Source organism: Ambystoma mexicanum, chromosome 10 (genome assembly GCF_040938575.1).
Source record: "Ambystoma mexicanum isolate Mex_15411 chromosome 10, UKY_AmexF1_1, whole genome shotgun sequence".
NCBI classification, from domain to species: Eukaryota; Metazoa; Chordata; class Amphibia; order Caudata; family Ambystomatidae; genus Ambystoma; species Ambystoma mexicanum.
Window position 1 is genome coordinate 837,056,265 of NC_090932.1, and position 19,508 is coordinate 837,075,772.

Sequence of the window (19,508 nt, forward strand, 5' to 3'; positions counted from 1 at the left end):
ATTCCTCCAAGTGGGGATGTGTTCCCTGTGGTCCATCCGTTCATAGATCGGGTAACCTCTCTCTCCACTTGTTTCAACCTTAGGCCCTCTCTCAGTGGTCCAATTAAGTTGGACCCATCTTACTCCCCTGTTTGCCCATTGACCCTCTATAGGGAAGGGTGTACCCTAGGACCCAAAAACCATCCATCCCATTCAGACGCCTCTTTTCTTCCCTGCACTGCTCTCCGGTCCACCATACTCCCCACTTCTTCTCAGTTGTGTGTTCATTTCGTGGTGTGTGGGTGTTGTTCAATCATTTTCATCCCTTTCGGAGCTGAAGAGGCAGATTTTTGAAGTTTTCTTTATTTAAGATGGCCCTTCATAGTTCGTATTTCTCTGGGGAGGGCGTTGCAAAGATAACCTATCGACTTGAAAATAAAGGCATAAAGAAAAAAGGTTTCTTCCAATTAACTGCTCAGTTGTCAGTGAAACGTGCTTCATGTAGTGCAATAGTACAACAATCAGCATAAAAACTATACAATGTAATGCAAGTATTTTGTGCTTTCCTCAAATACTAGAGTTAAAAGGTGACTTTGCTTTAAAACCGTCTAAGAAACTTGAAATAATGAATAGATCATATTTAATAATATTTGTACCTAGGGGAACAAATGTAAATAGCAAAGAGAACATGCACAGTGCTTGTTATGGTACCCATTTTACCAATTTGAGACAGGCCTGAAAGAGAGGTGTCCAATAATTAATTGACACTCTTTGCAAAGGATGACATAGTATGAAAGGACCTGCAATATGTACATGTAAATAACGTTGGTAAAGTGCAAAGTGCCTGATATAGTGCAGACTTTAGCAAAGTAAGCTAGACCTCAGTATGAAGTATCAAAACAATACTTTCTACATTCTACAAGTAAGGTGAAGTAAAAAGACCTGTAGTGAACATTGAGTTGAGCATATTAATGGATACAAAGGCGTTGGAATGGCCACCCTATAGAAATTCATGTATGGAAGCACAGATGAGTGGATAATTGGAAATGGTCTTAGGTGTTAGGTGGTTGAATGAGGTGCTGAATATGGCTAAATAATTGGATGGGTGAGTGAGAGAATATAGTTGTGTTGGTGCATATATCAGTGTGTATGATGGTTGAATTGTTGAATCGATGAGTGGATGTTTGTGGAAAATATAATTCAAACACAGGAATGTGGGAATTATTATTTGGGTGGTCATTGCTTGTGTGTGCTCACATGCTTTTAAAAGTGCACCGTCTGTGTCAGATATTGATATCCTAATGTCCATGGCAGGGTTTGTGTAGTGTTAGTGTTCCTTGAGACATGTGCCTGTTATTCAGATGTAACAGAAGATGTGTGAGGTGCACAGCCTATTCTAATTTTTAATCTCATAAACTATACATGTATAATGATTTAAATGCAATTTCCGGTGCAACTGGGCAATAGTCTCTGGCCACTATACAACAAATAAGGCCTATGTTGCCAGCCCAAATGCACTCCCGTGCAAAAAACTCTCCTATTAAGCATTGTCTGCTAATAAATGCACTCATAAACTATGTATTGAATACAATAAATACAAATGGAAAGACTCTGTAGACCATTACATTACTGACTCAAAGTCCTTTCTAACACCAAAAAGTGTTTATAATTATATGCATTTCAAACATGTTTCGCCTACCTCTGAGGTGTAATTGATAGCATTTTATAAAAGATAATTTTACAAAAACATAATCTTTCATTTCTCGAACTCAATATCCTTAGGTGTTACGACATCACACTTAATTCTTGATCATCACAATATCAACAAACCCTGAACATAGTTCTTGTCAACTAAGAACAGCCTGGAAATGTTCAGACACCTCAGCAGTATTGCCAATGCGTTTTGGATTAGATATCCATCTTCAGGGCCTGAACAGTTTTCTTCTAAATTGGTATTTCTTTGATTAACCTAAAAAACATGTATGCAATTACTAACTCGTAACTATGGCTAACTTACCAGATGAACATTCATTAAGCTCACATTAAATATAGTAGACTAACCTTCCCATTATAAGCAAATCACTCCTGTTTGTAGAACCAACAAACCAAAGTAAAACAAATATATCTAGCCATTCAACCCTGTATGAATTGGGCCAAAAGATTTTTGTTGCAGTAATATGCATCAACTCCTCTCTCACCTTTGTAGCCTCACTGGACCTCAACTGACTAACTCACAGTTTGTTAATGTCTTCTCCCAGCACTCAGAGAGACTTCTTCCTATTCAAACGTGATACATACATCTATCATAAGTCACTCCACATGTAGGGAGCCTAAACCATTCCTTGTGTTCCATCTACAAGCACTCCCTTTCACTCCCCTACTTACCAATACAGAATTTCTTCTGCACTCAAACAGGAACTCTGCAGAATGACCAAGCCCCATGAAGATTTCCCTCCATAAATGTATTCCTACACATCAGGCAGTCTCTTGTCCTGATGCCATTAGTCCCATGGGGCCGTAAAGATGGCGTCCATCTTGTAAGTGCTAACTTACAATGTTAATAGTTAAGAATGTTCCATTTATGAACATTGTTTCTATCATGTAGCCATGGTTTTGGTTTTACTGACAGTCACAATACCAAAATCAATACATTGGGCCTCATTACGACCCAGGCGGTAAGTTACCGCCTGGGTCGTACCTTTACCACCATGGCGTAAACTACATTTACGCCATGGTGGTTGGCAGACTTACCGCCCCATTCCGAGGTTGGCGGGGCGGTAAGTCCCCAATCCCCATTTACCCTTCCCCATTCCCATTTTTGCCCCATAGGGCATAATGGGAGTGGGGAAGGCGTTAATTACGCCACCGTAAATTACGGTGGCGTAATTAACATCAAGGTCCCTTAGCGCCATGGATTTTAACACCTGCTAAAAGCAGGTGTTAAAACCTCCATGGCGCTAAGGGACCTCGGAATCAGGCGGTAAGGGTCGGCGCTGTTTACGCCGCCATAAACCCCTTACCGCCTGAGTCGTAATGAGGCCCATTATACAGGACTTGAAGAAAAACAAAAAACAAACAAATTAAATAAAAATGATGTAATGCTCTTCCTTAACTTAATCAGGTAGGTTGTCAAGAATGACGAGACCACCTAAATGTCACCGATCCGGGGATGCAGGTCTACTGTCATTAGGCTTCTCCCTTTCCCACTCCAATGTTTACATGTGAATTCAACTGAACTCACCCACTTAGGAGGTTAGATAAACAGAGCACATTAGGAGGATGCCAAAAATGACACAAATCCGGCACAGCCGGTCAGGTGCCACAAGGCCCCTCCGCATTGCACTCAGATGTATGTATACAGAGTCCAACTCAATGGGCCAACCCAATCTCTCTTACTCTGATCTCATTAATATATTCATAAAAATATGCCATGTATCTCGAGTACTGGAATACAAAATCTACAGTTTCCAACTTTCAAGTACCTCGTGCTCCAATCTGATTAAATATACCATACATAATGACTGGTTAAAAGTACAGACCCAACTTATAGCAGAGTACAGTTTTTCAACATACATCCTTTCTCACAGGACAATCTCACAAAATTGAAATTTCAAACCCAACAGAGCCTGGTCATTTTTTGGCAGTCCATCTTAAATAAAACATTCAATATCAAACTCAATGTTCATTCCCATTGGTAACACGCAGTCCAAACAATCAATCCGCTCAACTTCTTTCTGAAGTAGCAGTCTAGTCAAATCACCTCCTCACTTTGGCTTGTGTACTTGTTCTAAAATTGCACATTTCATTTGTGCTACACTGTGTTGGGCTTTTAGGTAGTGTGATGCAACTGAAAAACACACATTTCTGGTTCTTATATTAGATTTGTGCTTGGCCCAACAGACTTTGGCCTTCCTTGTTGTCATGCCCACGTACATTAGCCCACACAGGCACTTCAGTGTATAGATGACGTTAATGAAATCACAAGTACATGAATGTCTCAATTTGATCTTTGTGTCTGTGTGTGGATGAATAATTGATTGCCTTTACTAATATTGCTACAGTGCTGACAGGTACAGCAGGGTTGTGTGCCCTCCAAGATACTCGTGATTTTTGATGGTATCGTAAGGTCAGCTCTAACGAGCACATTTTTAAGGGTTTGGCTATTCTTATAAGCAAATACTGGTGGATTAGGAAACAATTTCTCTAATGTACAATCCATCTGTAATATAGACCGGTGTAGTTTGACCACCTGTTTATTCATTTAATCTGTAAAAATAAATGGTCACATAAACCAGCGAGGGACTCACTTTCGGTGGCTTAGGTACAAGAACATCCTCTCTCTTAGTTTGAGATACTTTATCTACTGCTTTTTGGATCACCTCTTCGTCATAGTGTCTTGCCACAATTGTATCTCTCAATACTAGTGCCTGTCTGTCACATTCTGATGGATTTTAGCTATTACGCCTATACCGCAGAAACTGACTCAACTGAACACTATCTAAGGTTCGTTTTGGTTGAAAACCTGTGGCTAACAACAGTCTATTATGGTATTTAGACCTAGTGAAAACTCTGAGTTCATTGCTTTCCACATATATCTCTATGTCCAGGAAGTGTATGTGCATCTCACTTTAATCAGTTGTAAATTTAATACGAGGATGCATTTGATTAATCTAACAAAAAAACGATGTAACTCCTGTTTTGAACCACTCCACACTCAAAATACATCATCCAAATATCTTAAATAGAGAATTAGTTTGTATTTTAACTAAATGCTTAATAAAAAAATATATATACTCAATCTGGTACCACAAAATACTTACATTCAGTAATAACTGAGCTAACTGCAGGCAGTTTTAAATGGCAGGTGAATTCTTAAGTAAGGTATATCATCATAGAAAGGGGAAGAAAGGCAGGTTAGTTATGAACAGTGGCAGAATGCTTTCTTTAGACTAGATAAGTAATTCTGAGTGATGATCCCCCACCTGGGCAACCTGTAAGGGTAAGGTTAGGGAGTAAGTTATATTGTCTTTTATAGCATGGTCCAACAATGTTCAATAACTTTGTGCTTTCTTTTAAAAGATTCTACCACCCCAAAGTACCTGAAAGGCCACAGGAGAACAAGATCCAAGAAGAATCTGTGACCCCTGGACGATTCCTGAGGCTAGAAGATGCTCTTATTCATCACAGTACCTTTGGTTCCTCGGCAGGAGAGATGGCAGAGTTCCTGGGATTTACTTGATGTTTCCCCCTGAGAATCGAACCCCTTTGGAAGAAGGAGCCATTGGGATGCTGAGTCCAAGAATAAAAAGAAACCAATATCTTTCTGAAGTGCAGCAGTTCGGCTCTTCGCGTTGCTCTCCTTTGGTCGACGAGTTCTCTGACTTTAGAAGTACTGTGAAGATGAAACTTGCTGTAAGCTCCTTAAAGGCTAGACAGATGATAGTAAGATGCCTAGCACCCATCGCTGTCTTCTGGCAGCGACGGGTGCATTGATCACTTTTGCTGTCAGGTTTTGGAATATCATAATTTTCCCACTTTTGGTTCTTTGGTGCAGTGCAGATGTCTGGACGACTGCTGGCAACCTGGTCTCAACCACTGGAGAGGACCTCAGAACATCTTTGTTAGCTTCTGGTGGTGGAATTCCCACCAGCGGACCTTCCTCTGCTTGCAGCAATTCTGGACTCGCTCCGGTGGGAAGAAGTGGCCAGTGGGGACGGCAAGGATGTCCTTTCAAATGTTCTTAGGCAATTTGGAACTTTCACAGCTCTGGGTGTCCAGCAGCACTATGCCAGTGTACCCCCTATTTTGGGCAGCAGACTTCAGCTGCTTCCAGCTGTCATGAAACGATCCTCCGGACCATGGGTGACACCAATGGACGTATCTGGCTCAAGATGTCTTGCACTCCTCTTCTGTACTTCAAAAACTCCTTCTGCGGATGGCAGGCACAAAGAACTGGCTTCCAGAATACTTTGATGAAGAGCAGCAGCTTTGCATGATGGTACCTCATAGCTCGGGGAGAGATCTCTTTTGCAGATTCTCTATGATCAGTCCTTGGGAGACACAGCAGCTATCAGACTGCACTGAAGAAATGCAGCAGCAGACTTCTCTTCCAGATGGGCTTCCAGGAACAACTTCTCTTCTTGCTTCAGCTTTGACTTCAGTTTATGAACAAATTGGTAAGTGAGAGGTCCCCAAGTATACTCATTTGCCCCTCGTTTACTCTGGCTGAGCCAGGCTCAGTCAGCCAATCACATGATGGGCATTCATTCAGGCACGCAGCCAATCACCCCAAACAAAGAATGTGGATTGGGGCAAGTACCCAGTCTTTCACCATACTACAATGCATTCATGTCAGTTTCAATCAGGGTTGTCTCATACATTTTGTCTCACACACACAGAAACCAGACACCGACAACAGAGAATGTGTGTTGACTCTCAATTCCATTCACACAGGTCCCACCCCTAGTGTGTATCCATGTCACAAAACACCTGGGAAGGCTCCAGTCAGTCTGACACGAGGCATTCCCAGATGCATATAGGTTATTTTCACCGAACAGCCAGTCAGGAGGAATGGACAGAGACAGGGTTTCCCATGACTTTGGGAAACAAGTTAAAAGGCAATAAAAACAAGAGGCCACAGTGGTCATCTTGCATTTTTGTAGTAATCCATTGATTCCAATGGCAGGGCCTAGGTATCCAAAAAATGGTGGGCACTCAGAGTCATTGCCAAGTCAGCATGTAGCTGCCACCAGCCCATACCCTGCCCTGCTCTGTGAGCAACACACAGGTGCACAAAAACACACATAATGGGTACAAGGGTGTACCCCCACCCATGGGTGCCATAGATGCATCCCATGGGTGGTGGTCACAAACAAATAACATGAAGAGCTTCACTGCCAGAGGTCCAGACACACACACAGAGGTGGTAGGAAAAGGACTATGAGGCCCTGTCCCTCCATAAGGCATTTACAGCATCACAGTAGCCATAGAAATATAGGTAGGCCCAGGTATGAGGCATGGGCGATATTGTGTAGTAGTAGTGAAATATTGTGTATAACTATAATGATGCAGACACATGGCCTCGGTGTGGCAAATACAGAAGCACTGACATATTAGGAGTGAGGGCTAGCATTTTGTATTCCCTGTCAGAAGCATGGCAGCAAAGTACAATGAAGAGTTTGAACAATGTTCCCATGTCCCAGTCTGAGACTAATGTGTGTTGGTCAGATAGTGGTTTAATTGTATCAAGCTGTAGGTCTGCCAAACCAGACAGGAATTTGAATGGTCCAACACAGGCAGGGCTGTGCCTGTTACAAAGGACAAGCTCATGGATTTTGGGCTCTGGCGCCTCTCCCCCCTACATCCCCCGAATAATGGACATCCCATTTGAACTGCCAGACTGAAATAAATAAAAGAGACCTAAATCCATCAGTATTTGGTTGATTAGTGTGCTCGTCGAGATGCCCAGAAGAAGTTCTGAAGACAGGCAGATAATAAGAGGGGAGCAAAATTTGAAACATCCCATGATTTGTGATAAGAGGATCAAAAGGTGATGCCAACAAAGGTAGTTCTGCGGTGGGGAGGAATAGTGGGGGTACCCGCATATCTGACATCAAGAGAAGCACTCCTTAATTTTGAAGAGCCAATTTGACCCTAAAAATATCAACTGAACTCATGTTAATGAATCAGTGCCCCCCATGTGACTAAGCCAGTAGGGAGGGCAACATATAAAGCAACCCATCAATCCAGTAACTGGGAACCAATGTGACAGAGTCAAAGAACCACATGTTAGGGTTGCGGGGGTAGTTTAGAGGGTGGCCAATTGGTCGACAGACTAAAGGGGACTGGTAATATGTATATAGGTTGTAGTCAATGAAGGTGCGGGTTTACACCACATGTTTACCATGTCATGAATGACGATCTTTCCCTTACAACATTTTGGTTGCTTTGATCTAACTGAGATCTCCATGTCAGTTTGGTTCCATGGGACTTTCTGTCACCATTTTCCTTTCTGTATACATAATAAGTCTTGTTTTCATTGCAAATAGGTGCACCAATCTTTTTTTCCTCAAAATACCTAAGAGGAGTGCTTTTTATTGTCGTGTTGTCCAGAGGTTTGTCTTAAATTGGTTTTAGCACTTCACAAATATATGCTACTATATCACTACAAACTACATGTTCCTGAGTCCAAAATCTATGACAGAATGTCCATAAAAATGCCTTTTTTTGTGCAGGCCGTCTCCAAATGCATTTGTGAATGCCACTGTACAGTAGATGCTGACTATGCAATTCATAACATATGGCAGTATGGCCTGTAATAAAGTTGTTCCTGCTAGATGTGCAAAACAAGGATGTCAGCTTGCCACTGTAAAACTCAAGTTCATGATTCCTCTGTCCACAATTTATTCAGTACTGGTCTCGTGAAGCCCTTTCTCACAATTCATGTGCTCAAATACATAACTGCATGCCACTGTAAAATATAGGTACATGATGCCTTAGTCGACAATTAAAAAAACACTTTCTCATGCTAGCTGTGCAGAAAGATATGCCAGCATGCAGCCAGCATGCATCTGTAAAGTGCATGACCATGATGTTTCTCTCCACAGTACATGCCAGCCTGTGTCAGGTATATGGCGGCATGGCACTTCAAAGTACATATGCATGATGTCGGTGAGCAACGTGTATGCCAGCATGGCCTGTAGAACATATGCCCATGCTGATAGTACCCGAATATATGGCAGGAATGGCAGAATGTCACTTAAAGTTCATGATGCACCAGTCCACAAAACATGCAAGCAGACCTGTTTAAAACACTTGCTCAGTCTGCATGTGCTCCAATATGTTCCTGCCCTGCATACGGTTTACCACTGTAGAATACATGTTCACAATGCATATTTTGACAATGTATGACAGGCTAGCCCTGTAAAACACTTGTTGATTTGAGCTCTGCCCAAATGCAATACTACTAAAAAGGAAAAGTTCCTGATGCGTTAGTGCACAATATATGACTGAATGCCCTTCAATACACTTGTTTATGCAGTTTGTGCCTAATTATGTGTGAGCATACCACTGTTGAGCATGCCTCAATCCAAAAGATGTACCAGAATGGCCCTGTAAAACATGATCATGCTCGATGCACCCAAATAAATGGCAGGATGCCACTTAAACGTGCCTATTCATGATACACCTGAACACAATATATGCAGTATGGCCGTGATGTTGCTATGTTGCTAGTCTTGGACTGTGTGGAAGGGGGGGGGGGTCACTCCCATCCCCACAGGGCCCTATAACATGCCCCAGTTCCCCTATTCGAGAATGACGGGCTCCTGTGTGGCATTTGTGCATTTTTAACCTTTCTATGTTCTTATTTTCAGCACATTTGTGATGGAATTGGAAAAAAGGGAAGATATTGTTGTGGTGTTATGAGGAGGAATGATGCCAGGGGAACAATTGGAGAGGCGGAGGGAGGCATACAGGTTCTTTTAGGAGGTGCAGAGGGGCTGGCGTGAATCCACATTTTTGCAGAAAACAGAACTTTTGGCTAAATGCCCCACCTAAATTACATTGGATACTTTCGGGGGAGATTGCACCTGCTTACATAAAGGGTATCTTGAAAACCTGATCGGATATTATTAGTTAGTGGCTAACAAGCTCAGTTCTGCTAGAAGTACTGACAACTATGTACTCAGAGAATGTGTTTTTTGTCGTCCTAAAACATGGTCAAGAGCAGTACTTTCCTCTCATGTTTTTGGAGAACTCCACTTCTCTCGGATGTGTGCAGCAGACTCAGAGAATTGCTGTTTCATCAGATCAGACAGAATGGCCTCCAGCGGCTTGTGTTTTCTTTGTCCTCTTAGCTCAGATACTGCTGTGTTTCTATCTGATGTGTGCAAACCGAACCTCTTTTTGCATCAGAGCGAGAGACTGGCCGCAAGCAACATCTCCTGTTTTCCAATGTCTACCTGGGGATGAATATGTGCTCCTTCACTGTGATGGAGTGCAAGATTACAGAGTCTGTACAGGATCACTGCATAACCTCAAGTTGTGAAATGTAAAGTCCGACATTTTGTAATTTGCCATGCACCGTGCATCATAATATTGGGTCTGCTTTTATATATTCTATTAAAATGGGAGTCATCAAAGTATTTTTTTAACATATGAAAACCCAATGATATTTTTTTCTAGAAGTGAATAATAACAATGTTGAAATCCCATGACAGTGTACAATGCTGATCTGGAATTATTCTCTACAAAATCGATTTACAATGTAAGGGATAAGATTGAGAATGTAGCGTTAGGCACACATTTAAACTTGAATACGTCCACTGAAACGTAACAGCTGATCAATATTCACAAAGCATACACATGTGTATTGATACTAATATTCTTGTAAGATAGCTCAGTTAGTTGAGGGCTTGTTTCAGAGATCTGTATCCAAATTTAGTCACAGATTGTAATCCTAATGGGGTTGACTACGATTGCTTGGACTTCTCAAAATGGACTTCACAGCAAAGTCATTGTTCCTGGGGATGCTCTCATGGTGGTTGTTGAAACCCTGTTGTTGAATTGCAGGCTCCGAGGCTCGACAGAGGACCTGAGTCATTCTAACACATGTTTTAGTGCCTGCAAAACGCCTACATTGCTTCCTGATTGCTTTGTGTTTTTTGTTTCACTGTCAAATTAGTAGTGGAAAGGGCAGCTTCATAAACTGGTGGTTTTGGGAGCGTTTTTACTGCTTTTGGCACGTTTAGAGGTGTTTTGAAGAGCGGTAGCGGGTGAATTCTTGTGATTGGAGGAGCCCAAATGTTTCCCACAAATATACATTTCCCCCAAAAACATCCATAAAATAATGGGTTGAAATGGTGCATTTTAAAGCACACTTTCTGGGAAAAATTATGTAAAAAGTTACAGTTTGCAATCAGGTTTGTGTAGTAACTAATGAAAAAATCAAATAGATGCAAGTCCCCAACAGTGCCCAGCAGCATTTTTATCATGTCTTTTCCCACTATATATGCCAGTATAAAAAAACATGTTCTTACTAGCTGTGTCCATACAATCCATTTTGATTGCACTAATATGTGCCAATATTCCCACACACTGATATACTCATGTTTGATTTGCAAAAATTGGCAGTAACTATAATGTAAGAAAGCATGCATATGTTGGCTCTAACAATATAACAATATATGCAGTATTTCCACATTAGCCATACTCCTGATGGCAATGCCAGAAAAAAATCCCATGTCACAATTCAAAAACATGTCCAAACTGGAATCCCTAATGTAGGCCAATCTAGTCATGTGATAAGACTTATCATGCTTGCTTTGCTCAGAAGCCCAGTAAAAAATGTGATGCCCCAGTAAGAAAATACAACAAGACTGGCTGCACAATGGTAGGTCAGTCTAGCCATATTGTCACAGTTATAATGTTTTCTTTACTCTTGATGAGCAATAATAAATGGCATGCCACAGTAAAAAAAACATGTCTTGATGCTCCAGTGTAGGCCAGTCTAGCCACATAGTATGACATAACATGCTTAATGTCCTCTTGATGCCAAGTAAAAAAATCCAAGTGACAGTAAGAAAATAAAGCTAGACCGGCCACACCAATGTAGACCAGTATAGCCACATACTAACACTTATCGTATTTGCTTTGCTTCTGAAGGACAGGAAAGAATGCCATGCCACAGTAAGAAACTAAATCCAGTGTAGCCATGTAATAACACTTATGTTTGCTTTCCCAATGATGCCTAGTATACAATGTCAAGCCACAGTAAGACTATGAAGCTGGACTAGATCCCTTATTGTAGGCCATTCTAGCCTTGTAAAAATACTTCATGTTTGCTTTAATCTTGGGCCAAGAAAAACTGTGATGCAACAGTAGGAAAATAAAGCTGAACTGGCTGGACCAAAGTAGGTCAGTCTAGCCACATAATAACATGTATAATGTTTAATTTACAATTGATACCCAGTAAAAAAATACCATGACACAGTAATAAAACAAATCCAGTCTAGCAGAACTAAAGTAGGTCTGTGTAGCCACATAATCAAATGCATTATTTTTTAATTACTCCTGATGCTGAGTAACTAATGCCATGCATCAGTGTGGATATAAAGCCAGATTCACTGCGTGTAGGCCAGTCGAAACACATAATAACACTTTTCTTTTATTCTTGATGCACATCAATAAATACCATGCCACAGTAAGAATATAAAGCAAGACCGGTTGCAACAAAGTTGGCCTGACTTGCCAAGTAATAACAATTATCATGTTTTGTTTACCATTGATATCCAGCAACAAATTCCAATTGAATTTGAATTGATAGTTTATTTATATTGCGCTCGTACACAAGTGTTTCAGAGTGCGACAAGGCAGGGGAGGGTAACAAGTGAGAACAAAAGACAGCGATCTTACTAGGTCCAGTGACATTGAGAACGTGTAAGTGCATGGGAGAGGGAAAAAGAGGAAAAGTGTATGGAGGGGGAGAAGTGGAAAGTGCAGAGCAAAGAAACACAGATAAATAATAAATACATAAATAATACCAAGCAACAAACAGTAGTAGTCAAGCCAACAGGTGGCAAGTACTAGGTTTGAGGCAACAGACAGGGTGAGTCTGGTAAGTGCAGAGAAAACAAAAAAAGGGGGAGCTGTATGGGTACAGATGCAGGCCCCAGTGCAAGGGTTTGCCAGGATGCAGTGCGGGTGTGTGGCAGGGTGAGTGGGTACCTGGGCCTGAAATCACAAGGTAGGCCAGGTGCATGGTGCCAAGAGAGAGCAGATCAGCAGGGCAGAGGAGGGGCGAAGGCAGAAGCAAAGAGGAAGCTGTTGAGGTGCTCCCGGAACCGGAAATGGAGTTCCTCAAATTTCAGGGTGGCAGGGAGGCTGTTCCAAAGGGAAGCCCCAGCCCAGGACAACAATCTACCCCCAGCCCACTTCTTTGAGAAAAGACTGCCCTTAAGAGAGTTAGAGGTACAGAAGTGAAGCGCTCTAGAGGGAAGGTATTTACGAAGGGGCAGCTGAAAATATAGTGGACCCACGCCCAGAAAGCCTTGAGGACAATGCAAAGGATTTTGAATTTAATCCTTGCCACCACTTGGAGCCAGTGGAAATATTTCAGGCCTGGAGAGATACAATGCCAGGGCTTGGGCCAAGGAAAAGTCTCACAGTCCTGTTCTGGATAATTTGCAAAGGGCAGAGAGTAGAAGTTGGTAGATTTAGAAAGAGGCTGTTATAATAGTCCAACCTAGAGAGAACCAGGGCTTGAGAGACAGTGAGCTTCTGGGGGAAGGAGAGGAAAGGCAGAATACCTCTGAGGAGGTGCAGTAGGAAGTTTGACTTTTTAGAGACGTCAGAGATGTGGGCAGAGAAGGAAAGTGTGGAGTCAAAGATGACCCCAAGGTTCTTAGCCTCACAGGTAGGGGTAGAAGGAGGGCTAAGGGAGGCCAGCCAGAGAGTGAGAGGAAAGGAGGGTGAGGATGTGCCGAAGAGGATCTCTGTCTTGCAAACATTCAGGCAGAGATCATTGGCGGCACATCAATCCTGAATGTCAGATAGGCAATCAGAGATAAGAGAAGGGGAAGAAGTGGCCGAGGGAAGCCTGAAAATGAGTTTAGTGTCATCAGCATAGCACTAAAAGTGGGAGCAGAAAAAGGCAATGCGATGAGTGAGAGTTGCCAGCTATTGGTTAACAAGCCAGGATGAGAGGTTAGACCCCTGGGGAGCACCACAGTTAGACAGTGAGATAGATGAAAGGAAGGACCCAAGTTGAACCTGGGATGATCGATCAGAGAGGAAATGGGTCAGCCAGGCCAGAGTCTGATCAGTGATACCCAGGTAGTCATGGAGACGGTTGAGCAGGATGGTATTGTTGACCGTGTCAAAGGCAGAAGAGAGATCAAGTAGGATGAGGACAAAGGGGATAGAGTCAAGGTTGGAGAGCAGATCTTCACATATGTTCAGCAGAGCAGTTTCCGTGCTTATGGCAGCTCTGAAGCCAGATTGATGGTCATGGAGACAACAAACAGAATCCTAGTGAAGGTTAAGCTGTGAAATGGCCAGCTTTTCCAGGAGTTTCCCCAAAAAGGGGTGATGGAGATTGGGCAATAGTTGGCTGGACAAGAAGGGACTGCTGTGGGTCTTCTGAGAAGAGGGAGCACAAGAGAGTGCTTTAGGATGGAAGGGAAGACTCCTCAGGCAAAGAAGACGTTGCAGCAATCAGCCAGGGCAGGATCGAGGGTGTCAATATGGCCCTCGATGGTTTTGGAAGATCAAGGAAAAACCGGTAAAAAAAACAAAAATAAACTATCAATTCAATTCATGCAACAATATGAATACATTTCCAGGTTGAATGTCCCAACATAGGCCAGTTTAGCCTGATAATAACATATATCATGTGTACTTTATTCTTGATGAAAATAAAATCTGTGCCATATAAGAAAATAAAGCCAGACTGATCACGCCAAGTAACACACCTAATCAGGTTGAATTTACCATTGATGCACAGTAATAAAATGGCATCCACTTTACAAATGTGTGCAGGAAGCTGCCAAATGAGCAACTCCTATCCACTCCCCGAATCTGTGGCCCTCGCAATGGCACAAATGCAAACATACACACATTCCACTCAATCACAGGCACATCCATGCACCATGCACTCGCTCATTCATATGCACATGCCTACAGCAAAGACTTGCTCATTCAAATGTGCATTCACATGAGCACCCAATACATCATACACTCACTCATTCACACATGCACTTGTGAATAAGTGCACTCCTTCCCAAGCACATTCGTTTACCATACACTCGCTAATGCACATGCTCACCCATTCACCATACACGTGTTCATTCACACACACATTCACATATGCAACATCATCAATAACACATGCAGGTTAAATTTAGTTTCTTGCCAGCATCCATGGTTCAGACGCCACTGAGCCTTGTGGCACCTGCCAGGAATGCCATTCAGCAATTGCACGTCACAAAACATGAACCAGGAAGCAGAGAGAGCTTTCTGGTTCTGGCAAATTCGCAGAGTAGATGGAAAACTCCCAAATCAATGCCCAAGGTCGGTTGAATATATGGGGAGGTACAAGAGTTCGCCCTGAGCACATTCAGACTTGTAGTTCCCAAGCCTGCATTCCCAATGTTGCATGTAAGGATGGTTAAAAAAGCCTTGAATAGCTCATAGGGATGCATACTGAGAGTCCCAAACTGTTGTAGGGAAATTAAGTTTCCTTTTATGGTTTAAAGTCTGCAGGAACACTTCCTCCGTTGCTTAATGCAACTGAGAAATCGCTCAGTGCTTTCGATGGGCTGGCTTGGCTTGCACATAAAGGGTGACAGATCACGACCCCATCACCCATTTTGGACTAGCTGCGCCTGCTTTTGGAGGAGTGTGTTAGTTGTTTTTAGTGTTTTCAGTTTCATAATCCCTGTTTTTGACACTTTTTTAAAGTTTGTTTTTATTTTATATTCTCATTTCTTTCTAATCCTCAATTTTTACACTTAACTACTTATTTTGTTTTCCAAAAATAAAAACGTGTCCCAACACGATTCTTTTCCTGTGCCTGTAGAGAAACCTTTGTGTGGGAACACAAGGAGCCTTCCGGCACTGTGCTTCTTCACCTTACTCACTGTTTCAGTCTTTCAAGCTCCCTTTTGAGTGTGAGACTTGTGAGAACCCTTATGTATTTGTCACTTGTTTGTTGTCGTGAACATTGACACTCTGGGCACATTAGGCACCATAGACACAATTGTGTTTTGTACTTTGGGACCCGCTGCAATATATACTTTTATATGTCTTTCTCTCCAACAAAAAATGCACATGGGGTTCTTAGTAATTTGGCTTTCTCCTGCGTTTAGAAAATTCACAGATCTTTGGCCTCCCTAACGCCTACTAGATACAAATGGGGTTCTCAGTGCTTGGCACTGTTCCATCTACAATATGCATGTGGTTTTCTCAGTGTTATGGTCTTCTCCTATTTGTAGTAAATGAACATTGTGGTCTCTGTGTTTTGGTCTCATATTGGTTCCTGCAGCACCAGTTCCCTTTCACTTACTTGATCGGGAACCGGCGCTGCAGGGTCCTTTTCTTATCCTTTTTTTTTTTAAACGGAAGGCTGCGAGGGTGTCCCCCGCTTCGCCCCTCACACTATACTTTATACTTCATACTTTATGGTATATTGAGCGGGGCGAAGCGGGTGACACCCTCGCCGCCTTCCGTTTAAAAAAAAAGAAAAGAAAAGGACTCTGCAGCGCTGGTTCCCGATCACAGAAGTGAAAGGGAACTGGTGCTGCAGGAACCAGCGTGAAGATGAAGGTAAGTGGGCTCTGTTTATGTTGGGGGTGTGGGTGGGGGTGTACTGAGGGTGTGGGTGGCGGGTTGTTATGTTATGGGTGTGTTGTATGTGTGGGTGTGAGAATGTATGTGTGTTCGCATGACAAAGGTGCAAACATTTGGTAGTTTGCACCTTTCTCATGCAAATGATTTGCCCGCGGTAGTTTCAGCCATTGGCAAATCACCTAGATTCGGGCCAGTTTACCACCTATATGGTTGCAGCGACAATTCGATGGTTATGTACTAGGGTGTACTGAAACCGTCCTATGGGCCGGAGTGGCTTGGTCGCACCCCATTGAAAAAATCTTGCCAATGACCTGGAGATGATGTGTCTGTCGGCCATTGGCAGGAATTCTTGCTCCTCCATGTTGTTGTCAGAGGCGCCAGTGTCTATGAGGAAGCAGTGGCTTTTGCTACCCATGTTGATGAGGACTCGTGGGTCTTCTTCTGCCAGATGGCTTTCCTGCATAAAATTCACATATTCTTTAGGATATTCAAAGTATTCCTGCTCATATCCTTGCAGGTCACTGTGGTATGGATCGAAGAGGTTGAGGGGTAGAATTGGCATGCAGTGTTGGTTCGTCATATTCATTTTTCCCGGGACGATGGCGCGCAGGTATTCGGGGGTGACTGGGCGTTCTAGTGGCTCCTGGTGACTGGATCTCAATGGCAGCCACCGTCTCCTGTTTGTCCGTCTTTTTGTCTTTTTGGTTTTCCAAGGAGGCAGCTTGGGTGTCCACTATTTTCTACTCCCTGGTTAGCTCTACAATTTCACACAAGGGATGCAATATTTTGAGTAGGTGCTTCCAGAACTTGGAGGAAATACACCCCTCAATGATGCTTATCTGATTTTGCATCATCGGAAATCTGTGCAAATTGGCAGTGCACTTGTTTCTGTTTTAGGCATGTGATGAACTCATGAAAGGTCTCTTGGGCCTGTTGGGTGCATTGATCGAAGATGTAGCCTTCATAGTCTCTGTTCGGCTGGATTATGGATTTTTTGTTGCGAGCTGCGACCAAGGCTTCATAGGTGGCTTTTTCCCAAGCCGGGATGGTCTAAATCATGGCCTTAATTTTGTTGCCGGCCAAATTGATGAAACCTTCTGCCAAAGCCGGTGATTTATTTTCTCCCACCACCTTAACAAAGCCAGTAAACTTGTCCGCCCATTCCGCCCTTGTTCTGGTCTGGTGCAAATGTGAATGTGAGAAACCTCCATAGAAATACTGCTCTGAAGGTGGTGGATAGGATGGCCTGAGGGGCACCATCATCGGGCGCCTTTTGATCCATAGCGCCACTGGAGGGGGGGCGGGCTTCTCAGTTTGTCAGGGCTTCCCACCTGGTCAGATGCAGCTTGAGCTCACTGCCATGGAGTGGTTTATCTGTTATCTTACCTTTTGTTCATTTTTTTTTGTTTTTCCATGTAGCAGGAGCAACTCTGCAGTGGCACTCCTCTGGTGGAGTGAAATGGGGCCAGTGTCAGAACTCTGAAGGATTCCTGATTGGAGTTCTGCTCCGGCAAGTGAACCTGTCGTGTAGCCGACGAGTTATTCTGCCAATGTACCCCTCAGGGATGTTAAAACAATCGCCTGAGGAGTTAATTGACCAAAAGATGGATGGACGCCACTGGATACTGCTGTCCTGTAAAGGAAGGTCAAGATTAGTACCAACGTATGCACTTGAATAATTGACAGGACAAGATCAATGACTTAGTACCTTTGGGTTAGCAGGTAATGTTCCAATAATAAGATCTATGTTCCTGAAGATGAGTAACAGGCGTATCCTATGAAATTATAACAATATAATAAATGGGTAGTATTAACCAAGGAAATTAGCAGTATGACATAACAAGACAATGGGCCTCATTACACGGTAGGCGGTAAGGTTTTACCTGTACCAGTAAGGGCACTGGTACCGGTAAACCCTTACCGCTTTACTACGAGGTCCCTTTGCGGGACCCCACCTTAAAGGCTGGTGTAGACCAGCCGTTAAAGTTGGGACCCGCAAAGGGACCTTGGTGCTAATTACGGTACCACAATTTAAGGTACCGTAATTAGCTCCTTCCCCATTCCCATTGAGCCCTATGGGGCAAAAATGGGAATGGGGAAGGGCCATGGAGAAAGGGGGAATTACCGCCCCGCCAACATTGGAATGGGGTGGTAATTCCCCTTTTCTCCATGGTGGTACCGGTATGGTACCGGCGGCAACCATGGTGCTAATAGCACCATGGTTTACCGCATTATGTGTAATGAGGCCCAATGCCTCTTACCATATGTCCAAGGGTGGGGTACTGCAGGTAGAAGTAGACTTGGAGAGGACTGGAAGATGGGGAGATCTAACCTCTGTTACACAGTCCTTGTACCAATGGTGTGGAGAAGGCTCCTCCTAACAAGTGCCGGCACGAGGACGCCTAGCAGAGTTCCCAGGACCAGTCCAAGTTCCAGCGAAGAAATGCTCCTCCTAACACCCGCCGGTACGAGGACGCCTAGCAGAGTTCCCAAGAAGCAGTCCAAGTTCCAGCAAAGAAATGCTCCTCCTAACACCCGCCGGCACGAGGATGCCTAATGTATTTCTTGAATCAGTCCAAGTACATGTGGGGAAGAGAGTCACAAGGCAAGGTAGCGTGGGGGTAGTTATTGGATGAGTGCATGGACTTCACGCTGAGCGGGCAGGAAGAATGGTCAAGAGTTCTGGGTCGGTATCCGTGCGGGCAAAAGAGGAACCGAATCAGCGGGTGTAGCGGGTCAAAAGAGTTCCAAAGTAGTAAACTGCAATTTGAGTACAGACAGACAGGGAGAAAGATAAGAAGAATCCGTGGGGTGTAGCCGGGTAGGTAATCAAGAAAACAGTTCTAAACAAAGTTCAATGGTTGTAGAAAACAAATTCAGAATCAGTGATTCCAGGATGGGTGGGGCATAAGTAGGAACCATGAATCATGTGACAGGGGGAAACAAGGTTCAACGTGAAAAGACACGTGACTGAATGAACGCGGAAGGACCTCGTTTCCATGGTAACTTCCAACGCCGTTTCAGTGCTAAACGGCGGATGTTCATGGAGTTAGAAGTACTTGGCGCAGTTAACTGAGTGCGCAGACGAGAGGAGGAGTTATGGCTAGGAAATTTAGCCCGTAAATGAGTTATATTCTTGCCCACGTGTCGGGACCGAAGCAGTTTCCTGACAGCCAGTCAGT